This window comes from Gorilla gorilla, chromosome 4 (assembly GCF_029281585.2).
Source record: "Gorilla gorilla gorilla isolate KB3781 chromosome 4, NHGRI_mGorGor1-v2.1_pri, whole genome shotgun sequence".
Taxonomy (NCBI): domain Eukaryota; kingdom Metazoa; phylum Chordata; class Mammalia; order Primates; family Hominidae; genus Gorilla; species Gorilla gorilla.
The window spans coordinates 45,892,988-45,912,617 of NC_073228.2; the positions used below are offsets into that span (position 1 = coordinate 45,892,988).

Sequence of the window (19,630 nt, forward strand, 5' to 3'; positions counted from 1 at the left end):
TGGAAGACTGAGGTGGGTGGATTACTTGAGGTCAGGAGTTGGAGGCCAGCCTGACCAACATGGTGAAACACCGTCTGCACTAAAAGTACAAAAAATTATCCAGGCATGGTGGCACACGCCTGTAATCTCAGCAACTCGGGAGGCTGAGTCATGAGAATCGCTTGAACCTAGGAGGCAGGTTCAATGTTTATCTTGTAACTGACTATGTTACTGAATTATAATTTTTTTTTTTGAGACCTAGTCTCATTCTGTCACCCAGGCTGGAGTGCAGTGGCGTGATCTTAGTTCATTGCAACCTCTGCCTCCCAGGTTCAAGCGATTCTCGGGCTTCAGCATCCCGAGTAGCTGGGATTACAGGCATGCACCACCACGTCCGGCTAATTTGTTTGCAATTGTAGAAAAGACAGGGTTTCACCATGTTGCCCAGACTGGTTTGAACTCCTGGCCTCAAGTGATCTGCCCGCCTCGGCCTCCAAAGTACTGGGATTAGAGGTGTGAGCCACTCAGTCCAGACAACATTTATTTCTTTATTCATTTCACCAGTTGGCATGGTTTCCAGACTTTTCTTGATTTATTTTATTTTATTTTTTGAGAAGGAGTCTCACTCTTGCCGCCCAGGCTGGAGTACAATGGCGCAATCTTGGCTCACTGCAACCTCCACCTCAGGGGTTCAAGCGATTCTTCTGCCTCAGCCTCCTCAGTAGCTAGGATTACAGGCACCCGCCACCATGCCCAGGTAATTTTTGTATTTTTAGTAGAATTTAGGAGTTTCCTAAATTCTGGGAGCTTGTCTCCCTGTTCCCCCACCCCGACTAATTTCCCTCGGTCGCTGCCGCTGCCCCGTCCCTTAGGTCGCTCGGGCCGCCCCACTCCGAGATTTTTTTTTCTTTCGCTGGCTCTTTCAGCTTCAGTTTCCCTAGGGGGCGGGAGGGGAATATTTGGGGGCTCTCCTGCCTTCCTCTCCGAGCCGCGGAAGGGGAGACGCAGGGAAGAGGTCCGGCCGGCTTTGGGCTCCAGCCAGGGGTCCGCGGAGACTATGGTCTCCGAAGGCCTTAGACGCGGGGCATTTCGCGAGCTGCGCGTCTCTCTCAACCGCGCCACCAAGCCCGGAGTCCAGCCGCGCCGCGCTGCGCTGCGCCCAGCCCCGGCGCCCCAGGCTCTCCGCCCCCGACTCAGTGCTCCCGCGCTCCCCCTAGCGGCCGCTGCACCACCTCGCCCCGTCCCAGGCTCGTAGCCTGCTCAGCTCACGTGACCGCGCTCCGTTAACGGAAGAAACAAGATAGCGGCTGAAGGCGATCCGCAGTGGGGCCCCAGCCATTCGGATTGAGCCTTCTCCCTCCAGTCGCTTCCGCAGGCCGGGCCCCTCCTGCCCTGCCCCTCTGGCCTCCCCACCCGGCCCCAGCCGCCCCCACTGCGCCCATTGCGCCCGCCCCTTCCCGGCCGCTTTCCCTTCTCCCTCCGCCTCGGCTCCAACATGAGGAGCCGGCGGGGCAGGCCGACCAAGCAGCCCGCGGCTCCCTCTGCGGAGCGCTGCGCCCCGGCCCCGCCGCCGCTGCCGCTGCCCACGTCCGGACCCATCCGGGGTTCCGCTCGCGGCAACGCGGTAGCAGCCGGGGCAGGTGGGCCGCCGCCAGGCTGAGGTGGCGCCCAAGACGCGCCTGAGCTCGCCCAGGATGGGCAGCAGTAGCCGGAGAAAGCCGCCGCCGCCGGCCCCACCCCAGCACCAGCGCCCCGGCCGGGGGGAGGCGGGGGCAGCCACCTGGCCCGGACGGCTGCGGTCCGGAGGGCCGTCAACAAAGTGGTGTAGGAGGACGCCAGTTACTGCACGGAAAGCAGCGTCAGGAGCCATAGTACCTACAGCAGCACTCCAGGTACCCACTCAGCCCAGTTGCTGCAGACTCCTTCCCTACCTTCTCTGCCCTCCCCCTTTGCTCACTCGTGTGCTGTGCATCCTGCTCCGATCTCCCCCCAACCCCGCCGACCCCCAGAGGGGAAATGCGAGGGCACATCAAGTGGCAAAAAACCAGATTTATAGGAGGAAAGAGGCGCATTGTTCAAAATGGAGACTGCATTGTTGCAGTTTGCAGGCCACACTCGCTCTCTCTTCCCGCCTCCCACCAACCTCCTCTTTTTCCTCCTCAGAATTTGTACCAGTGTAGTGTCTCCACCGGGCAAGATTGAAACTTGGGCAAACACATATCCATTGCTTTCATTTTTTCCCCTTGTTTTGGTAGTTTTCTGGAATGAAAGAAGCCTCTTGTTTTGCAAACCTCTTTTCATTTCTATTGTGGTTCCTTTCGGATTTTTATTATATATCTGTTCCTTAAAAGGGAATTAAGGATTTGGACAGATTGTGTGCCACAATCTGTTTTCACACCCCTAGCTGTGGTTTTAAAATTATGTTAAGGAAACGGATCATTTGGGTTAGTAGGGGAACCTTATCTGGTCTTGTGTGTTTGTTTTTATTCTTCGAGTGCTAACGGGCCCGTGCAACAGTTTCTGGTAAATGGCTGATTAAAAAGCAAAGCAGAAAGCCAAACAAGACCCAACCAAATTTGGTAATTCATCTGATTCAAAATTGTTTTGGTTAAATAAAAAATTTACAAGACCGCAGGAACGCGCGTCTTAACTCATTTGATCGCTTTGCCTTGCTTGGGAAATGCAGGTTCGTGTCACCTGTTGCAGATGTGTAGTTGATCATCTAGGCATAATTGCCTAAGATGAACTTTTGGACCAACTTCTAAGTCACACAGCATCAGTATCAGATTTATTACACAACGACTTATTCTTTTCACTCTATTTCTGAGGAAAAAGCCCTCCCGAAATCCGTAACGAATTTCTCCATGGTAACCCCTCTTCTGTTTACACACAGAAAAGTTTCTCTAGGCTGGTGCTGAGATGCATTTTGTTAACCACCCCGCGGCACCGCCCCGCCCCGCCCCGCCCAAAGGCTGCTTTGTATTAAATACGTAGTTGCAGTGTACTAAATTGTGAAATTAACATAACCGAAGCAACAACCGGCAAGACTTGTCCTTTATAATTTTGCAAATCTAGATTAATTAAATTAGAATCTGGTTTTAAAATCATTTTTAAAATAAAGTTTATGAGGAAGTATTTGTGAGGAAAAAGGACCCTTTTTTCTTTGAAGTGAGGTGTGTCATGTCTTAGAGAGACTAGGGTAGTAGAAGTGGTTAAATTGAAAAGTTTCTGTTTTTTAATAAATGCTTAAATACTTATTGGAGAAGTAGGGTAGTATTATATTAAGCCAAATGTAAACCCACGTAGGTTGTCCTAACATAAACTGAAAAAAGGTAATTTCTTTTGCCCGATGGTCAGAATCCTCGCCAGACTTGCCCTGGGAGGCTGGCTGGAGAATGAAGGGAATGAATCAAATGTCAGATATTTATGTCTTATATGTAAAAAGGAGTACATGTAAATTCTTGCCAACTTAATTTTAGTGCTTTTTTTTTTTTTTTTTTTTTTAAAGGAGTCTTGCTCTGTCCCCTAGGCTGGAGTACAATGGCGCAATCTTGGCTCACTGCAACCTTCACCTCCCGGACTCAAGTGATTCTCCTGCCTCAGGCTCCCCAGCAGCTGGGATTACAGGCGCCACCAGCGCGCCTGGCTAATGTTTGTATTTTTAGTAGAGATGGGGTTTCACCATGTTGGCCAGGCTGGTCTTGAACTCCTGACCTCGTGATCCACCTGCCTTGGCTTCCCAAAGTGCTGGGATTACAGGCCTGAGCCAACACACCCGGCCTCTAATTTTTTTCATGTTTTGGTTCTTTAACATAAGCATCAGGAGGCAGCATGTTTCTTAACTTAAAAAAATATATACCTTAAAATGCACTTTAAAAGATCGAAAGTGACCATATAGAAAGAATTAAAATGCGTGTGAATGTTTCAGTTGTTTTGTCTGCTGGTATATATCTACAATTTTTGTGTTTTTCTAGATAGTTATATTCAAATATTATTTTGAGATTGTCACATTTAAAAAATAGTGACAGTAATAGTTAACATTTATTGAACATCTTTTAAATTGCAGAATGATTTTCAAGCAATATTTATGAAAATTCAGTTTTTAAAAGGTAACAGCTTTGTGGAGATATAATTTACATACTGTAAAATGTACCCTTGTAAAGTATGTAATTTAGTGGTTTTTTTTAGTGTATTGACAGAGTTGTGCAACCATTAACACTACCTAATTCCAGCTTGTTTTTAACGCCCCTGCAAAAGAAGCCCATGCCTATGGCGTCACTCCCTGTTCTTCACCTCCCTCCTGCTCTCCCCTGGCAGCCAGTAATTACGTTCATTTGCTGTTGATTTGCCTCTTACGGACATTTCTTATTAAGTGGAATCATATAATGTATGGCTTCTGTCATTTAGCCTAATGTTTTCAAGGTTTATGCATATCTTAGCATGTATCAGTACTATATTTGAATAACAATTGTATGGCTATACCACTTTTTTTTTTTTTTAAATGGAGACAGGGTCTTGCAATGTTGCCCAGGCTGACCTGAAACTCCTGGGCTCAGGCTTCCTGCCTCAGCCTTCCAGCCTCCAGAGTAGCTAGAGTTACAGGCACACACCTGTGTGCCCAGAGACCATGTTTTGCTTATCCATTTCATAAGTTCGTGGACATTTGAACTGTTTCCACTTTTTGGCTATTATGAATAATGCTGCTGAGCACATTCGTGTACATGTTTTTATCTATACATATATTTTCATTTCTCTTAGGTATATAAATAGGATTATTTGCTGGATGATTGCAAATTCAATTTTAATTTCTTTTCTTTTCTTTTTTTTTTTGACACAGAGTCTCACTCTGTCGCCCAGGCTGGAGTACAGTGGCATGACCTTGGCTCACTGCAACCTCTTCCTCGGTTCAAATGGCCAGGCTGGTCTTGAACTTCTGACCTCAAGTGATCCACCCGCCTCGGCCTCCCAAAGTGCTGGGATTACAGGTGTGAGCCGCAGCACCTGGCAGAAAATAATTCAGGCATTAGAATGAATCCTTAATGAGATAGATTGGTTAGGCTGGGATGTGGTGAGTGGGAGAAAAGGAGTCAAGGATGAACTGACTTCTAAATCTCCTGTTTGAAATGCTTGTTCCCCGGTGCCGTGAAGAAACAGCACTTGAACATAAATTTAGTTTACTTAGTAAGGCCATTTTTACTTCCTGCAGAAAGGGTACACTCACCGGCAGTTTTGCCATGAGAGTACACCCAACAAAGGAGATAGGGTCATTTATAACCTGACGCATCTACCTTACTGCTGTTTCCGGTTTCCTTTGGCTGGAACGGGACCTCACATTCTGTATTTGTCCCGATTGGTTAATAACTTAGAACTTTTTAAAAGAGGCAAAGTTAGAGGGGAACAAAGGAAGGAGGAAGTAACTTGTGGAATGTTGAGAAAGGTAAAAACACTTTTAAATAAGGAAGAGGAACAGGCTATGACCTAATGCTTGCTTGGACCAGTCTAAGCGTGCCAGGGCAAATATTTAGGTTAAATTGTGGGAGCTAAGAACATAAAGTACATTGATTTCTTTATTATGGCTAGCAGATATTTAAGAATGTTAGCACAGGTCTTTGAATAAATTTTGCTTCTAAGAGAAGTTACTATTTGTTCTTAATTAGAGAGGAAAGTCTTGAAGAGGAACCTCTACTTTACTTTTTACATCCCCCTTATTTCTCTTTTCCTTGTTCACTCCTTCTTCTCTTCATCTCAAATTGATCTAGTAATACTTATTTCTTTGTAGTTCTCACAGACCCAACTCCTAGTCACCCATCCATCACCTTCTCCAGCCTGCCTTCTCTGATCACCATTCCCTTTACCCCCAGGTGGGGCTGAGTTCCTTTGTTTCCCACCCCCCTTAACCTCCAGGACCTTGTGCATTAATTGTTTTAGCCAAATATTTGGGGATTTTTTTTAGGTATCTTTGAGTTACTGGTTTCTAATTTAATTTCATTTTGTTCAGAGAGCATACTTTGTATGACTTTAATTTTATAAAACATTTTTAGAGGTTTGTTTTGCACCCCAAAATTTTGTCAGTCTAAGTGAATATTCCATATGTACGTGAAAAGAATTTTGTATTCTGCTCTTATTGGGTGGAGTATTGCATAAATATCAATTACGTCGTTTGTTGATAGTGTTATTAAGATCTGTCTGACTTTCTACTTGTTTTGTTGATTACTGAGGGAAGTGTTGAAGTCTACAGCTATTGTGAAGGATTTGTCTGTTTCTCCTTGAAGTTCTAGCAATCTTCATGTATTTTGAGGCTCTGCATCTATGTATTTTGAGGCTCCTTCCTAAAGTCCATAAACCTTTAGGAAGGATTGTTTTATCCTCTTAATTATTTAACCCCTTTATCTATATCTATATCTGTTAAGAGGTGGAACTGAAATGGCCTTTTAATGATCTGGCCCTTCCTTCATTACAACCTACTTTGGGCAGGGAAAGTCCCATTCAGTCTCTGGAGTGCCTGGTTAAATCTCTTGAACTCAGTAGGCAGCACAGGTAATTGTGGAACTGAATGTTGAGTCAAATAAAGCCTGTGGGTTGTTTTCATCCTCTGTACTGTCCAGTATGGTAGCTACTAGCCACATGTGGAGAGTTAAATTAATTAAAACTAAGTAGGCCAGGTGTGGTGGCTAACACCTGTAGTCTCAATACGTTGGGAGGCTGAGGTGGGAAATCACTTGAGGCATCAGTTAAAGACCAGCGTGAGCAACAGGGTTTTGTAAAAACCCTGTCTTCACAAAAGAATTAAAATAGTTGGGCATAGGATGGCATGCCTGTAGTTCTGCCTATTTGGGAGGCTGAGGTGGGAGGATTGCTTGAGCCCAGGAGTTTGAGGCTCTAGTCAGCTATGGACTGTGCCACCACACTCCAGACTGGATGACAGAGTGAGAACCCATCTCTTAAAAAAAAAAATTAAGTAAAATGAAAACTTCAGTTTCTCCAGTGGCACTAGCTGTTATACATTCATTTCAAGTGCTCTGTAGCCACGTGTATTGCACCACACAAATGTAGAGCATTTGGGGCATTTCATATCATTGCAGAAAGTTCTGGACTCACTGTAGTCAGTCTGCCTCTGTTAGACCAGTGAGAATTTACCTAACATCTCCTTTTCTAGCCTTTTATTTGCCCTAAATCCTGCACAGCTTGGGTAGCCCCAGCGGTCTGGCTGAGTGAGGTCCTCCTTTGTGGAGACTCTGGGCCCAGCATTATTTGTGTATGTGATGGTGTTGCATTTCTGCAATAAGATTTGGGGTCATGTGTGAGATGACTTTCCATTATTTGTTGTTCTTGGTGGTAGGGTGAAGAGGCAGTCAGTTAACACATAATTAGAAAATCTGCCACAGTCCTGGTAAAAGTAAGCTAAGAGTCATATATGTAGGCCGGAAGGGAAGGAAGGATTAGGATTCAGAGACTTTTGGTTGAGAAATTAAATTTGATAACTCAGAGAATTTCAGTGTTATAAAAGTGTAAATGTTGATATGCAAACTGAATTGTGAGATGTTAGTATATCCTAGTGTGTCTGGGTTCTCCTATATAAAAACTCTTACGCAGGAGTCACTGGCCAAATTATTTGTCTATGGAACCCCCCTGAGATTTGCTAAGAAAGTTATGCTTAGACTCCTCTCTACTCATGGATATGTTCTGTAATTCCCACACTTGGGAAACGGCTTGGCCATGTGATTCATACCAAATGGCAACATTCAATAGGTGCAGTTTATATGTTTTACTAGAAATATGGCTTCTTGCTCGATTTCACTATGTTCATAGTGCCTCTTTTGAGGTCTGTGTGTATATTCTATTTATGGAAGTTAAAAAGTATTTCAGAAATGCACATATTAATCTGTGTGGAATTTCTCTTATCCTTTTTCCTTTCTAATTCTTGCTTGGATATTTGTCTCAAGAGATGGTCCAACATTTAAAATAGCGAATAATATCTTAGCCCATCCGAAAACAATCCTTCCTAAAGGTTTATGAACTTAATAACAGAGCCTCAAAATACATGAGGACTCATAGAACTCCAAGGAGAAACAGACACATCCTTAACAATATTGTAGACTTCAACACTCTTCTCACAGTAATCAAGAGAACAAGTAGAAAGAAAGTGCAGTTTTCCCTGTTTTTGTAGACATCAAAACTATTTCACACACTTCTGAAAGTCTCATTCAGTAAGTTACTCATTTCTCCACCTTATGACTGTACTGTGCTTTCAAAGTGCTGCGCAAAGAATAAAAAGTTTTAAAGTGGCTTTACTGTAATTTCAGATAAATATTTGAACTTTTGAGTCTGAATTATCCAGGTGAAATGCATTGGATTTCTGATCCTCTGTAACTTGGAAGATTACCGTCTTCCAGGTATATTGGTTGTCCTTAACTGCCTTAATGGCATGAGTTGTGAATCTTCTCTGTCTTGGAAGAAACCTAACAGTGGAAATTATGGCAAGGGTCACAAATTTACTTGTGCAGAAGGTTAGGACCCTCTGTAAGGTAAAGGCATGAAGTGCCCCCTTCTTTATTAACACATAACTGCATTTGCTGATAATATTTATTTGCCTAGAATTCAGGCCCTTTTTGCTTTTACAGACAGTGCTGTCTTAAATGTGCTAGAGATGTATCTTTAGTCACTTAAGCTGGTGTTTCTGTAGGGTAGGTTCCTAGGAGTGGGATTGGATTGTTGGGTTACAATGTGTGCTATTTAAAAGACTGAACCAGATTATACTCTCAGCATCTGTTTGTTTTTAAACCTTCCCTAGTCTGTGCTTATGTGTTTTGTTTGCTTGTTTGTTTTTTGTTTGTTTGTTTTTTGAGATGGAGTCTCCCTCTGTCACCCAGGCGGGAATACAGTGGTGTGATCTCGGCTCACTGCAACCTCCACCTCCCTGGTTCAAGCAGTTCTCCTGCCTCAGCCTTTCAGGTAGGTGGGATTACAGTCACATGCCACCATACCCGGCTTATTTTTTTGTATTTTTAGTAGAGACAGGGTTTCACCATGTTGGCCAGACTGGTCTCAAACTCCTGACCTCAGGCAATCCGCCCGCCTGGGCCTCCCAAAGTGCTGGGATTACAGGCGTGAGCCACTGCGCCTGGCCTGTGTGGTTTTTAAATTAACTTTTTCTAGTCTACTAAGGTTTACTCAGACCTTTAGCAGGTGTTCTTGGATACTGACTAGGCCCAAAGTCCTCTTCTCATCAATGTGTTGGCAAATACACTCACTTGCGATGTGATATGAGACCCTGAGGTTTACCTCCCAAACAGCAGGATGTCTGTTTTGAGAGTTTCCTGGCCAAGTGGTGGAAAGTACCATGGAAATGGAGTCTTCCTTGCTTCTTACTTAACTTGAGTTTGGACCATAAAGAAGTCATTCTTGTGTGGACCTCAGTTTACTCACCTGTACAGTATAGGATGGACTAGATGATCTAATGATCAGGGGATTGGCAAACTTGTTCTTAGGGCACCAATTAGTAAATATTTTAGGTTTTGCAGGCCACCTGGCTATGTCACAGCTGCTCAGCTCGGCCCTTGTAGGATGAAAGCAGCCATAGACAATAAGTAAACAAATGAGTGTGGCTGTGTTCCAATAAAACTTTATTTACAAAAACAGGCTGTGGCCGGCCATAGTTTGTTCACCCCATTTTTGAGCTCTTGACATTCTTTAGTCTGTGATTTCGATAATTAGTTTAGGAAAAAAGCTTTGACTTTCATAAATAATGCTTCTGGAAATCTAGTAAAACCTTTAAATTTTGGCCAGGCGTGGTGGCTCACACCTGTAATCCCAGCACTTTGGGAGGCCGAGGCGGGTGGATTGCCTGAGCTCGAGAGTTCGAGACCAGCCTGGCCAACATGGCAAAACCTCGTCTCTACTAAAAATACAAAAAATTAGCCGGGCGTGGTGGTAGGCGCCGGTAGTCCCAGCTACTTGGGAGGCTGAGGCAGGAGAATCACTTAAACTCAGGAGGCGGAGGTTGCAGTGAGCTGATATCATGCCACTGCACTTCAGCCTGGGTGACAGAGTGAGACTTCATCTCAAAAAAAAAACCTTTACATTTTATTTTTGCTTTTTCCCTTTATCAGGAAAGTAATGTAGAAAATTTAGAAAACCCAGAACATTAATATTTTGGTTCCTCTCATTAGGTAACCATCTTTGGGTGGACATGTGTACATACATACATACTTTTTTTTTTTCTTTTGAGCAAAAAAGTACATACTTTTTCTTTTTTTCTCTTCTGCCACCCAGGCTGGAGTGCAGTGGCGCGATCTCGGCTCACTGCAACCTCCACCTCCCGGGTTCAAGCGATTCTCCTGCCTCAGCCTCCTGAGTAGTTGGGACTACAGGTGCTCGCTGCCACACCCAGCTAATTTTTTGTATTTTTTAGTAGAGATGGAGTTTCACCGTGTTGCCCAGGCTGGTGTCGAACTCCTGAGCTCAGGCGATCCGCCCGCCTCAGCTTCCCAAAGTGTTGGGATTATAGGCGTGAGCCACTGCACCTGGCACATGTATATGTATGTACTTTTTACAAAATTGGATGAAGTATAATTTATTTGCTAAATATTTTCACTTATGCCATGATATCTTATTTAATCTTTAATTTGTCTATGAAAATACCTGCTCTGCTAGGGGACTTCTAGTTGAAAACTCATTAATTTAAAAAATTAATTTTGAATTCAGCCACCTATTTTTCCAATTGTTTCTTGTAGCTTTTGCTTTGATTGGAATAACTTTATTCTAGGAATAAAGTTGTGTTATCTGCAAACATGAATCATGTTCACATCTGATTTTCTTATATTTATATCTCCTTTTTCTCTTCAAATTACATTGCCTTTACCATTGATGGGAACCTGGGTAATAAAGAAAAAAGAAAAAAATTGCATTCCCTACCACCTCCTCCAAAACAATGTCAAATGTTAGTTATAATGATAGGCATCTTAGTATGCTATCCCAATTTAATGGAACTGTTGCAGATATTTAATGGTTAACTGTTGGTTTGAGACCTTTAATGTGTTGAGTATATTCACCTATTTCCATTTGTTTTCTGTTTTTTTTTTTAAATCAGATATGGCTATTATATTTTGTTAAATGACATCTTAGCATCTTTTAAGATGATCATATAGTTTTTGTCCTGCATGCTACATATTAATTACAGTAGTGTATATTCATAGAATTATATTAGTAGATCTTATATTGATTCACCCTTACATTCTTGCAGTGAACCTCTCTTGATCATATTATTTTTTCACGTACTGTTTGACTTTATTTATTTAGTTTTGAGACAGAGTTTCGCTCTTGTTGCCCAGGGTGGAGTGCAGTGGCGCGATCTCAGCTCACCACAACCTCCGCTTCCCAGGTTCAAGCGATTCTCCTGTCTCAGTCTCCTGAGTGGCTGGGATTACAGGCGCCCACCACTACGCCTGGCTAATTTTTGGTATTTTCAGTAGAGACAGGGTTTCACCATGTTGGCCAGGCTGGTCTTGAACTCCTGACCTCAGGTAATCTGCCGGCCTCGGCCTCCCATAGTGCCGGGATTACAGGTGTGAGCCATCGTGCCCAGCCTGTTTGACTTTTAAAAAGGTATTTTAATTTTTTAGTTTATACGTGTACAGTGCATAATGTATTTAAGATTCATCTATGTTGTTGTATCAGTAGTTTCTTTATTGCTGAGTAGCAGTCCCTTATATGAGTGTATCACAGTGCATTTATCTGTTCAATAGTTGAATATTTCAATTATTTCTAGTTTGTGGCAGCTATGAATAAAGCTGCCGTAAACATTTCCATAATGTTTTTTGTCTGAACACAATTCTTGTTTCTCTTGAGTAAATACCTAGGAGTATGATTTCTGGGTTGTATGTTTATAAGAAACTGCCAAAACTGTTTTCCAAAGTAGCTGTACCATTTTGCATTCTTACCTGCAAATGTATGAAGAGTTCCGGTTGCCCTGTATCCTCCCTAGCACTTGATATTGTCAGGTTTTTTTTTTTTTTTTTTTTGAGATGGAGTCTGGCTCTGTCACCCAGGCTGGAGTGCAATGGCGCGATCTCGGCTCACTGCAAGCTCCGCCTCCCGGGTTCACGCCATTCTCCTGCCTCAGCCTCCTGTGTAGCTGGGACTACAGGCGCCCGCCACCACGCCCGGCTAATTTTTTTGTATATTTAGTAGAGACGGGGTTTCACCATGTTAGCGAGGATGGTCTCGATATCCTGACCTCGTGATCCGCCCGCCTCGGCCTCCCAAAGTGCTAGGATTACAGACGTGAGCCACCGCGCCCGGCCTCAAGTTTTTTTTTTTTTTTTGCCACCTTAATAAGTATATGGTGGTAGCTTCTTCTGGTTTTAATTTTCTTGTCCCTAATGACTAATGGTTCTGAGCCTCTTTTTATGTGCATCTTTTGATTTGCCATCTGTATATCATTGTTTATGGAAAAATACTAATATCTTTTTTTTTTTTTTTGAGACAGAGTCTTGCTCTGTTGCCCAGGCTGGAGAGCAGTGGCACAGTCACCACTCACTGCAGCCGCCACCTTCTGGGTTCAAGCCATCCTCCCACCTCTCGGCCTCCCAAGTAACTGGGATTGCAAGTGCGCACCACCACACCTGGCTAGTTTTTTTTTTTTTTTAATAGAGATGGGGTTTTGATATGTTGCCCAGACTGATTTCGAATCCTGGGCTCAAGCGATCTGCCTGCCTCAGCCTCCCAAAGTGCTGAGATTACAGGCATGAGCCACCATGCCTGGCCAAGATACCAAAATCTTTATTTAAGATGTTTAATTGGGTTGCTTTCTTTACTGTTATTCTTCTTTTATTTAATTAATTAATTAATTTATTTATTTGAGATGGAGTCTCACTGTGTCGCCAGGCTGGAGTGCAGTGGCGCGATCTTGGCTCACTGCAAGCTCCCCCTCCCGGGTTCACACCATTCTCCTGCCTCAGCCTCCCAAGTAGCTGGGACTACAGGCACCCGCCACCACGCCCAGCTAATTTTTTGTATTTTTAGTAGAGACGGGGTTTCACCATGTTAGCCAGGATGGTCTTGATCTGCTGACCTCGTGATCCTCCTGCCTCGGCCTCCCAAAGTGCTGGATTACAGGCGTGAACCACCACGCCAGGCCTCTTTTATTTTTTTAGACAGAGTCTCGTTCTTTCACCCACGCTGGAGTGCAGTGGCATGATCTTGGCTCACTGCAGCCTGTCATTCCCCTTGACCCCAGGTTCAAGGTGATCCTCCCACCACCTCAGCCTCCGAAGTAGTTAGGACCACAGATGCATGCCACCATGTGTGGCTAATTTTTGTATTTTTAATAGAGATGGGGTTTCGCTATGTTGCCCAGGCTGGTCTTGAACTCCTGAGCTCAAGCAATCTGCCTACCTTGGCCTCCCAAAGTGCTGGGATTACAGGCATGAGCCACCATGCCTGGCCAATTTCTTACTATTGGGTAGTAAGAGTTCTTTATATATTTTGGATATAAGTGCTTTGTTAGGCTGTGTGATGTTCATACATTTTCTCCCCATCTGTGCCTTGTTGTTCATTGTCTTAGCAGTGTCTTTTTCCCAGAGCATAAGTTTTAAATTTTGATGAAGTCTGATTTACCACATTTTTTCTTTTACACATTTGGTGTTCATCTAACAACTCTACCTAACCCAGACCTTGCCAGACTTTTTCTGTAAAAGGTCAGATAGTAAATATTTCAGCCTTGCTGTCCCTGTTGCCGCTCTGCCATTGTAGCAATGAAAGCAGTCATAGACAATATGTAAATGAATGATAATAGCTGTTCCAATAAAACTTTATGAACACTGCAGTTTGAATTTCACATAATTTACAAATTATCAATTATATTGTTTTGATTATTACAAAAACAGGTAGTGGATTGGCCATGGTTTGCTGATTCCTGGCCTGACAAACCCAAGTTCACAAAGAGTTTCCTCTTTGATTTTGTTGTGGTCGTTGTTCCACACCTTCTTTTTTCACTGTTTCCTTAAGGTAGAGTGTACATATTTATAAGGGTACATGTAATATTTTGATAGATTCATACAGTGTAATGATCAAATCAGGTTAATTAGGGTATCCATCATCTCAGATGTTTATCCTTTTTTTTTGTATTGGGAAGATAACAAATGTTCTAGCTATTTTAAAGTATACACTAAGTTATTGTTGACTCTAGTCACCCTACTGTGCAAACAAAAACTTAAACGTATTCCTTCTATCTGACTGAATTTTTATGCCCATGAATCAACTTGTCTTCATCCCTACCTGCTTCCCAGCCCCCGGTAACCATCATTCTACTGCCTATCTCCATGAAATCCACTTCTTAATCTCTCATATATGAATGAGAATATGTGATACTTGTCTTTCTGCCCTTGGCCTATTTCACTTAACATAATGTCCTCCAGTTCTATCCATCTTGCTGCAAACAGATTTTATTTTCCAAACCTTAAGCTTTATAGATGACTTCACTTTTTAAATGGCTGAATAATATCCTCTTGTGCATATATACCTCATTTTCTTTGATTTTTCTTTCTTTCTTTTTAAATAGAGATGAGTTCTCACTATACTGCCCAGGCTGGTCTTGAATTTTTTTGCTCAAGCAATCCTCCTGCCTTGGCCTCCCAAAGTGCTAGGATTCCAGGCTAAACCACTGTGCTCCTTTATGCGTTTTTTTGTTTTTGTTTTTGTTTTTAAAGACAAAATCTTGCTCTGTTGCCCAGGCTGGAGTGCAGTGGTGCGATCTTGGCTCACTGCAGCCTCCACCTCCCAGGTTGAAATTATTCTCGTGCCTCAGCCTCCCAAGTAGCTGGGATTACAGGCGCCCACCACCACGCCTAGCTAATTTTTGTATTTTTAGTAGAGATGAGGTTTCACCATGTTGGCCAGGCTGGTCTCGAACTCCTGACCTCAGGTGATTCATCTGCCTTGGCCTCCCAAAGTGATGGGACTACAGGCATGAGCCACTGCGCCCAGCCCCTTTGTGCACTTTTAAAAACATATCTTAGAATTTGTGATACATGTTTTATTTTCATTTTCATTTGGTTCACAATATTGTAAAATTTCTACTATGACTTACTCTTTGACCCATGATTTGTTTTAAAACGTACTGTTTAATTTTCAAACATTTAGGGATTTCCCAGACATCTTTGTTGTTGGTTTCTAATTTAATTCCATTATGGTTAGGGAACATACTCGTTATGATGAATTAAAAAAATATGTAGAGGTTTGTATATGGCCTGAAACATTGTTTGTTTAGGTCAATGTTCAGTTTGTAACAGGAAAGATGTGTTCTGCTGCCGTTAGGTAAAGTGTTTCATAAATAATAATTAGGTCAAGTTGGTTGATCGTGTTAAGGTCTTCCCTATCGTTGCTGATTTCCTGTCTGCTTGTTCTAGTGATTACTGAGAAAGGAGTGTTGAAGTCTGCAACGATTGTTATGGGTTTGTTCTCTTTCTCCTCGAAATTCTGTCTGTTTATGCTTCCTGTATTTTGAGGCACTGTTATTAGATGCAGAAACATTTACAGTTTTGTCCTCTTGATTATTTGACCCCTTTGTCATTCTGAAATAACCTTTATTTCTGGTAATAATCATTATATTAAAAACCATTATTTGGCCAGGCATGGTGGCTCATGCCTGTAATCCCAGCACTTTGGGAGGCCGAGGCGGGTGGATCACCTGAGGTCAGGAGTTCGAGTCCAGACCGGACAACATGGTGAAACCCCATCTCTACTAAAAAGAGAAAAATAGCCTAGTGTGGTGGCACACGTCTGTAGTCCCAGCTACTCAGAAGGTTGAGGCAAGATAATCACTTGAATCCAGGAGTTGGATATTGCAGTGAGCCGAGATCACGCCACTGCACCCCAACCTGGGAAGCAGAGCAAGACCCCATCTCAAAAGAAAAAAAAAAAAAAAAAAACCCCAAACAGGCCAGGTGCAGTGGCTCATGCCTGTAAACCCAGCACTTTGGAAGGCTGAGGCAGGTGAATCACCTGAGGTCGGGAGTTCGAGACCAGCCTGGCTAAGATGGTGAAACCCCGTCTCTACTAAAAATACAAAAGTTAGCCAGGCACGGTGGCAGCTGCCTGTAATCCCAAGTACTTGGGAGGCTGAAGCCAGAGAATTGCTTGAAGCCGGGAGGCAGAGGTTGCAGTAAGCCAAGATCATGCCATTGCACTCCAGCCTGGGTAACAGAGCAAGACTCCATCTCGGGGGAAAAAAAAAATTATTTAATATTAATATAAAATTAGTGTTCTATATTAGTAGTATAATACTGTTTTTGACTAGTGTTAAAATGACATCTTTCTCTACCCTTTTGCTTTTAATCTAGATATCATGATATTCATTTATTTCTTAATTTGTAAAAATAGAGATGGGGTTTTGCCATGTTGCCCAGGCTGGTCTTGAATTCCTGGGCTCAAGCCACCTGCCCACCTCAACCTCCCAAAACGCTGGGATTATAGGCGTCAGCCACCATACTTGGCCATATCATTATATTTTCAAATGGTTTCTTGTTTTTTCGTTTTTCTTTTAAATGTAATCTGACAGCGTCTTTTAATTAATGTGTTTTGGACCATTTACATTTAATATGATTGATAATGATTGGATTTAGGTTTCCTTTTTATTATTTGTTTTCTGATTATTTCTTTTTTGGGGGGTTTCTTCTGTTTCTTTTTTCTGCCTATTTTTGGATTAACTGAATTTTTTTAGTGTTATGTTTTATTAATTGGCTTTTGGTTATATCTGTGCTATGTTTTTGCTGTAGGAATTACAAAATATATACCTAACCTACCTACTTAGAGTTAGCATTTTACCTCTAAATAAAATGTAAAAGTATTGCAAACATATAGGTTTCTTTATTCTAGCCCCCCCCTTATAATTGTATGTATGCGTGTGTGTGTGTATGTGTGTATATATCTATATACACTTTCAATGTATGTAGATAGATATGTATCTATACTTTCAATGTATATCTACATGCATACATTGTGTATGTATGTAGACGTATATCTACATACATTGAAAGATATATATCTACATACATATACAATGCATGTATGATACCTTTGACTACTACATCCTTCTTAAATTTCCTGTTGCCACTTATGACCCGATTTCCTTGACCAGTTATTCCTCCTTCAGACATCCCTCTTACATGTGATAGTCCTCAGCATTTAGTTTCCCCAACTTTACCCTAATTAACAGTTGACTCAATTACCACCAAAATATCGATGACTTTTTTGAGACAGAGTCTCACTCTGTCACCAGGCTGGAGTGCAGTGGCACGATCTTGGCTCACTGCAACCTCTGCCTCCTGAGTCCAGGTGATTCTTCTCCCTCAGCCTCCCAAGTAGCTGGGACTACAGGTGTGTGCCAACACACCCAGCTAATTTTTGTATTTTTAGTAGAGATGGGGTTTCACCATGTTGGCCAGGATTGTTTCAATCTCTTGACCTTGTGATCAGCCTGCCTCAACCTCCCAAAGTGCAGGGATTACAGGCATGAGCCACCGCGCCCGGCCAAAATATCAATGACTTCTAGATCCATTTTCCTACCTAGACCTCTTTTCTAAACTCCAGATATATATTTCCAACTGCCTGTGCTGTCCGCGATAAACTCCACATTGTAGGAAATAGAAAGGAGTTATAAAAGTTTAGGTTCAAAGCAAAATTTAAAAACTCATAAATGAGACAAAATTTTGTGATGATAAAGGCTATGGTCCACAATGAAGATATGAAAGTAATGAACCTTTCTATAAAACGTATATGTGATAGAGCCGGTCCCCAACTTTAAGCCTTTCAGCGATTCAAGTAACTACAGAACATCGTTAAAGTACTGAGAGAAATGTCAATCCAGAATTCTATATCCAGCAAAAATACCCTTCAACAATTAAGGCAAAAAGAAAAAGAAGAAAGACATTTTGGATGAAGAAAATCTAAGAGAATGTGTTGGCGGAAGTTCTGCTCTAAAATAAAAGTAAAAGAAGGTCTTTAGGCCAAAGGAAAATGATACCAGTGGTAATACTAGAACTTCAGAGATAAAGAGCAGCAGAAATAGTATCTGGGAAAATTTAAAAACGCAGACGGTTGTTTCTCCTCTTAAGCTCTTTAAAATATGTATAGTGGTTGAAAGCAAAAGTTAAAACACTGGTGAGACTTTCAATGTATGTAGATGTATGTATATATAGATACATATATCTATATACATGTAGAGGTAATAATGGTAGCTATTTTATGGAGCTGATCTGAGGATAAAATGAAATAATGCATTTTAAAGTGCTTAGCACAATGTCTGGCAAATAGAAAGCACTCTATAGGCCAGGCATGGTGGCTCACGCCTGTAATCCCAGCACTTTGGGAGGCCTAGGCAGGTGGATCACTTGAGGTCAGGTATTTGAGACCAGCCTGGCCAACATGGTGAGACCCCGTCTCTACTAAAAATATGAAAATTAGCCGGGTGTGGTGGTGGGCTCCTGTAATCCCAGCTACTTGAAGTGAGGCAGGCGAGTGGCTTGAACCTGGTAGGTGGAGGTTGCAGGGAGCCAAGATTGCACCACTGCACTCCAGCCTGGTCGACTGAGCAAGACTCCAGCTCAAAAAAAAAAAGGGGGGGGGGGACAATGTTACACTTCTTCCTTCTAGAAACATACATTTTATAGAGAGTTGTTTTTTGAAGTCTAGAAGTCTGAAAACGTAGGAGTCAACTCTGAAAAATCTACAGTGGTTTCTGGGGTTTAATCTTGGCATGACTTTACCCCTGCATCTCTGCCCTCGGCAGGTAGTTTTGTTTATGGGTGTCGTTGGTTGAACAAATAATTGTTTTAGTTGCTACAATAAATAAAACATGATCTGTGCTCTAAAGGAGTCAACAGATGAGCCAGGGGGGCATGAGTAATTGCCTGTAATATAATTGTGCTCACGCTGTCATGGAGGACCGTACAAAGTGTCAGAAGCACAGTGCCAGGAGGCACAGCAAAGGGTAGTAGAGGTGACATTTGAGCCAAGCCTTGAAAACTGTCTAGCATTTCTCAGAATTTCAGCAAAGTAAGGCAATTTCTGTCTAAAATATATAGGCAACGTTTTTATTAAAAATACGAGAAATTAATTAAATAACAGATTATGACCACAATGCAGATTTTAAAACTAAGGTATGATGGGTGCCGTTGACCGGTTCATCCAGACAGTTCAGAGAACAGAACATCCATGTAGATCCTTCTTGTATTACAGAATACAAAGGAGCGGAAAATTTTGCCTCAGTAGCTGCCAGGTCATTCTAATTAAAGTACCTATACATTGTAATATAATTCCTCCATTAAGGTAACAACCAATCAGGTGGTACAGAGTCTGTGCCATTCAGTCAAGAAATTCACACCCTTAACCTAGACTGTGCTGGAAATTCATCGACAAATTTTGTTCTTTGGTTCTCCATTTTTCTTCAGAATTCATGCAGACCACTTGACTTCCTTAGCATTTTCTTTTGTGGGCGTATATTAATGTCTTTGGTTAAGCTTCAGCTTCCGTTTGCATCAATCCTGTTGTAATCGTGCCTCCTGAGGCATCTTTTTGCTTCCCTTGCATCAGTTTCCAAAATCCTACTTTCTGCTTGGTAAGGGGAGTATCCATTTTCTTTAAAGCAGTGGTT

At 42.4% G+C, this 19,630-nt stretch overlaps 1 protein-coding gene across 1 annotated transcript in view; it reads left to right on the forward strand.

The window, feature by feature from the left end:
- The first annotated feature begins 1,762 nt into the window (after window positions 1–1,762).
- Window positions 1,763–19,630, forward strand: part of LOC115934626 (leucine-rich repeat-containing protein 37A) — a 63,042-nt gene continuing 45,174 nt past the window's right edge. The window contains 2 exon segments of the mRNA XM_063705774.1: window positions 1,763–1,871; window positions 4,817–8,931. The gene's annotated coding sequence lies outside the window, so the exon portion shown is untranslated.